The sequence below is a fragment of the Saccostrea cucullata genome, unplaced genomic scaffold, assembly GCF_032062105.1.
Source record: "Saccostrea cucullata isolate Sc308-1 unplaced genomic scaffold, CSIRO_AGI_Scuc_v1 ctg2106, whole genome shotgun sequence".
In the NCBI taxonomy this organism is placed as follows: Eukaryota; Metazoa; Mollusca; class Bivalvia; order Ostreida; family Ostreidae; genus Saccostrea; species Saccostrea cuccullata.
In genome coordinates, this window is record NW_026930315.1 from 85436 (window position 1) to 91435 (window position 6000).

Consider the following 6000-nt stretch of genomic DNA (forward strand, 5'->3'; position numbering starts at 1 on the left):
GTCTTTCCAGAAATTAATAACAATGACCATTTTAAATTCAACTATTTCGAATATGGCCTATCGTACAAATATAACTGATTTCTATTTTCTATAGCTCATATTTTTATCAATTACTTATAATAGTTCTTCTAAAACACTTATACTCAGTTTCATCCAAATTAGACCCATTCACGGGAGACGATATTTAAACAGTTACCGTTACCTGGAACTCAATGGTGATGAGAAAAAAAAACACTGAGACATGGAGGTAAACAAAACCTTCGAAACTTGGATGATATTAGTTCTTTAGTAATTTCAAATTTTAAAATTCAATCGATTAGAGACGTAAAAAATTTAATTCTCTTTTTCTAAAACGCTGAAGTTGACATTAAAAGGACGCTTGACTATGCAAAGTAATTTGATAGTATTTTTATTGTCACAATTTTTAATGTGACTATTTAAGATGAAAAAAAGTTAAACTTAATCCAATAACTCATTTGGATAAAAATATTAAAGGAAAACTTAAAAAAAAATTATGTGTTAGACATAATTATTATGCAAAGAAGTCTTATTATTTACTTTGTATTGCTAAAAGAAGCGCACTGACATCCATTTTTCGGATTTTTTTTTATCAAGGTATATAAATACTTCATGCCTGAAATACGTGGTACAAAAGTATTCAGGAAGGCGACAAACATTACATTGGAAATAAATTCTTACATCCGGAAATATTAAAATAGATTTTAAAATTTAAAATGAACAATGATTTGGATAAACTTTAATTTCATTTTTTTCAGCGAGAAATGAAAGCTGTAAGGACGCTTAAACATAATTGAAACCCGAACGAATAAAGCATTGTTTATTATTTTCTGTGCTGGATCAATAATTATCATTTATCATAAAGAATGAAGTGTTTGATAGTATTGGGAGCATTTGAATTGGCTGAATAGGCGGGTTATCTTTGATGTTTTAATTTGCGTCAAAATAAATAAGGTATTACACTGTTCACAAACTTTAAAAAAATTTGAATCAAAATACAACGTATCAGAAGTACATGTACTATTTAAAAGCAATATTGCATCGGGAAAATATTTTTAACTCTTGTAAACTATGATCGAGTACGGAAGGTCTACAGTGTATGTTCTAATGATTTGAAATAAAAATTCCTGGAATAATGATTTTATTGTATTATATTGTATGGTTCATTCTTTTGAACAATGTAAGATGTAAGATAGAAAGGTAAAATGTAAGATATTTAAGATAATTGAGAACCTACAAATTTGTACTCTCTCTTATTTTTTAGTCTAAGTTTTAGTTATGGTTAGAAAATATCTACTGTGTGTATATTTGTTTTACAGGTTCAATATACAGTCAGCCTCTTATAAGAAAAAATCCAAGGATCCTAGACATGCTTCAAAGTTAAGGTAACTACACGTACACTGTTTAATAAACTTTGTTATATTCTTCCCAACAAAGTTTGGGATATCCAGGAATCACAAAGTCTGTTTTTCTGCCTATCTACTTGTCTGTAATTTTTTTTGTCCAAAAGTAATATATTTGCGTCAGAATCTTCTTAATTTTTATGCCCCCCTTCAAAGAAGGGAGGGCATATTGCTTTGCTGCTGTCTGTTAATCGGTCGGTCGGTATGTCGGTCCATTTAGTTTCCGTTCATTTTCTTCACAACTGTTGCACATACTGAAATGAAATTTGGTATACGAGTATATCGGATGAATATCTAGGTCAAGTTTTGTTTTTGGTTTGATCGCACCATTTTTTACAGAGTTATTCCCCTTGGACTTTCAAAAATTCCAATTATTTGCAGTTTCCATTCATTTCCTTTAAAGAGGTTGCACATATTGAAATTAAATTTAGTATACAGATTAGTCAGATGAATATCTAGATCAAGTTCTGTTTTGGGTATGATCACACCAATTTTGATAGAGTTATACCCCTTGGAATTCCAATTTGTGGGGAAGGGGGGAATAATTGTTTTACAAACATATCCTGTTGGCAATTCGAATTAATATATGGATAATACTATTTGAACATTCCAAATTCAATTGACAAAATAAATAAAAAATGCTTTTTGTAATTCTATTATGAAGCATATCTTCCAACAGTGTCTTGCATATTATATCATAGGATTCCACAAAACACCTAGTATAACATATATAACATTAGCTTTATCTCATAATATATCTGTGTCGGTGAATTTGGGAATACATTTGTTTGCTGATGATGTTACTTTAATATAACTTTTAGTATTGATTTTGTAATTTAAGAATTAAATGTATTTCATTTTTATTTTTGACATTTTTGTAGAGACCATTCTATGCCACAAAAAAATTGTTCAGGAAGGGGAGAACTGGTGGATTTGCATTTTTGGTACAGTTCAAAGAGATTTTCAAAATGGTCATATCAGAGGGAGGACAACTGAAAATATTGAAAAGATACAGAAGGAAAAAGAACAAGGAAATATATGGAATAATTATGAAATGTGGAGGATGTACACAATCTTGTCTGAATTTGACCTGTAAAGATTTTCCATTCTTATTTGTGTGCTGGAATATCAAATAAATTGATTTTTCATAAATTTATAATAGAGAATACATTCATGACAAATGTTATTGCTGATATTTCAATTTTGCGGTGGACACTTTCATGTCATATGGTATTTGTATACAAGTACATGACCTAATTATGTTATTTATGTATACATGTTTAACTACTTCATCATTTTGCTGAAATCTTATAATTTGTTCTCATTTTAGATTGTGTTATATACATGTATCGACAAATGCTACTGACTTGTTTGTATATATTCTTGTTTAGAATGTACACTGTGAAAAATAAGTTAATTCTCTTGATGAAAATAATGTTATCAAAAAATTTGTATAAGCATTATAAGATATTTTAAAATAGATAATCAATGAAGATAGATCATTGTAATGTATTGAATTTTCATCTAAAGACGATATATCTGATTTTTAAATGTGTACAGGAATGTGAAAAATATTGAAAGAGAACACACATAAGTGTTTCATATGATTTACATATGATGCCCTTTTCATATGATTCTCATATGTAAATGGCTCGAAACACACATAAGTGTTTCATATTATTTACATGTGATGCCCTCTTCATATGATTCTCATATGCAAACGGCTTGAAACATACTTAAATCATTCATATGAAAATTATATGTAGTTATTTTCATATGATTCACATATGAGGAACATATGTAAATCATATGAATTGCTTCATATGATTCACATATGATGCCCTTTTTCTATGATTCTCATATGAAACCAATCACATAAGAACCATATGATACTCATATGAGAATCATATGTGGCTAATTTGCCTGTGTAATATAAAATATTTTAATTGTAAAAATTGTTTAAATAATTATAATTATATCTGATTTTACGTCTTTACTGTTAAGGAGATACATAATAACATACATTTATTGACTTAGTTGAATGGATACATGGTTTGTTTTTATTGATAAATTCATTGCTTGCGTCATTTGAACTCTGAATAAATTATACTTTTTTTAAAAATCCTTTTTGACAAAAATTTGACAATAATTCGACAAAAGCATGTCAAACATTTGTCTCACGTTCGTGTTAAGAGGCGAATTCTTTGTTTTGAATATCACCACCATTATCTTGTTTTGGTTGCTCATACTGTAGGCATGACCATTCTCCACTTAACAACAGACCCATTCCTAAATTTGGTCTGCCGGAAAGAAAACATTGACTTTTCTAATAAGACACAAAGTAATAATTTGTTGAACTTTGACCTGGGTGTGAAACTCATGCACAGATATGACTTGCCGACAAGCGAAACAGATTTTATAGCCATAGAAGAGAGAATTGAAGAAATGTGTGGGCTTGATTTCATAGAGTACATTTTGGCATCACCGGAAACGTGGTACTGTGAATCTCTCTTGTCATATGTCATGACTGGTAAAAATGACTCCAGAGATGTTGAAGAATTTTCTAAGCCGTTTTGGAAACCTTGCAGAGATTATCATTTTTAGTATTAATAATTTCTGCACATTAAAATCCATAACCAGGCGAGATTGGAGGTTGTTCCAAGGAGAAATAATAGACTTCGACTTTTTTTACACAGTTCTCACCAGTGATGGTTGAATACGCTGCCTTCTGATGAGCAATAAGTTTACAATATGTATTTACAATAAGTTGGCTTTTCGGGAAACCTCTGGAAAATTCGTTTGCACGAGAAGAGGTGGTCAGGTTTTCAACCAGTTCTCACTAAATAAAGCTAAAATGGCAAAAAAACATATTTTAAGCGGTAGATGTGTGGAAAAAATATTAAGATGGCATTATAACTGCTGCTGGATAAAATTCTTCTAGATCTCAATTGAGATGGACACTCGAGACTTAACGGTTTTGTATCATGTAACATATGCATTTCAGGACTTGTTAAACAATCAAGAATTGGCGCACTTTAGTGATAAAACTCAAACATTTGATATCTAACTAATTACGATGGGTATCTAGTGTCATTGAGCTGTTTTCAATGAATTGAAAAGGAAGAAATTACTATGAAACATGAAGAAAAGGAAATATTTTGAGAAACTTTGAAAGTTTGATTTACCTTAAACAGTTGCTAGAAATGCTTTAAAAGTGATGATACGTGTAGATTTAAATTACATGTATTAACATCTAACATAAGTTCCATTTAATCAAATGGAATGGAAATTCACACTTTACAAAATAAATGTTATAACATTTGAGATGTTGTGTTTTGTTGTTGTTAGCGATAACTGAAGGGGAAAAAATACCACAAATGCCTCTCAATAGCCTTTAAAATTATCATGCGATAAATATGTATTAAGGTTAAGATCTCGTAAACCAAAAATGCCTGCAGATTTTTTAAATTTGATAAATGAATTTCTTAAATGATGTTTTATAATTTATCTTGATCAAAAAAGGTGTATGGGGGCATATATTGTAAGTAAACATGATGAAAAATCATATTTTAAACTATCATTTCCAAAGAACATCGAGAACATGGGAGATCTGTCAACACATACATGTAATAGAACAACACAAACATAAAACACATAGATTTCAATATGGTCAAAACTGGATATTACAAACTTGTACTAATGTAGAAACATGTATTCCTGCATAAAAAATAAGCTGATGTAAAAATTGCTTTAATTAGAAAGGATTATTTAAATTATAAAATATTAGATTATATACATAAAACGGTAATATGTATGTTGATGGAATGACCTATTCTTTAAAATACTGTCAAATTCATTATAAGTATCTGGAATACTTTTCATGTAATTTCAAATTGAATTCCATGAAAATATTTTATTTTCTACATAATTCTATTCGAGCTCTAAAGTACGTGAAAAGAAAGTTGAAATACATTATGACGTCATAATGGATCAAGCACCAAGAAGTTAGTCTAAAGACGTTTTTTAGATCTTCAACTTACAACTGGTAATCATGAAGGGCTTCAAATTTAGATCTCAACTCGGCACCTAGGGCCATTGAGTAGTGAGGGTTCTTTGTCGTGCCAACGCCTACCGTGACACGGGACCTACGTTTTGAAGGTCATATCCGAAAGAAACATGACTTTCACTTCTAGTGCCGAGCGCTTGGAAAAGGTACATTCACTAGCTATATTTACTTTTTAGGTTTGACGAGGCCCCTCGGACGAAAATCGAACCCGAGCCTCCCGATCACGAATTGGACGCTCTACCAGTAAGCTACCGTTACCGGTTCGAATATGTGCGTTACACATTATTCATGGAATATAGAATTACAAAACAGATTTGTTTGTCTGTTTAATCCACTTCTCAATATTTTTCATATTCTAAGTAGCCAACACTTGCCCTTTATGACCTGCACTCGACATTCAAGATCTTTTTGGGATTGAGATTAGTCAATATTCCTTATCGTCATATTTTATCAATATGAATCTCAGCAGATTTATCTCTAAAATAAAATCGTTAAATAGTCAGACAAGGCATG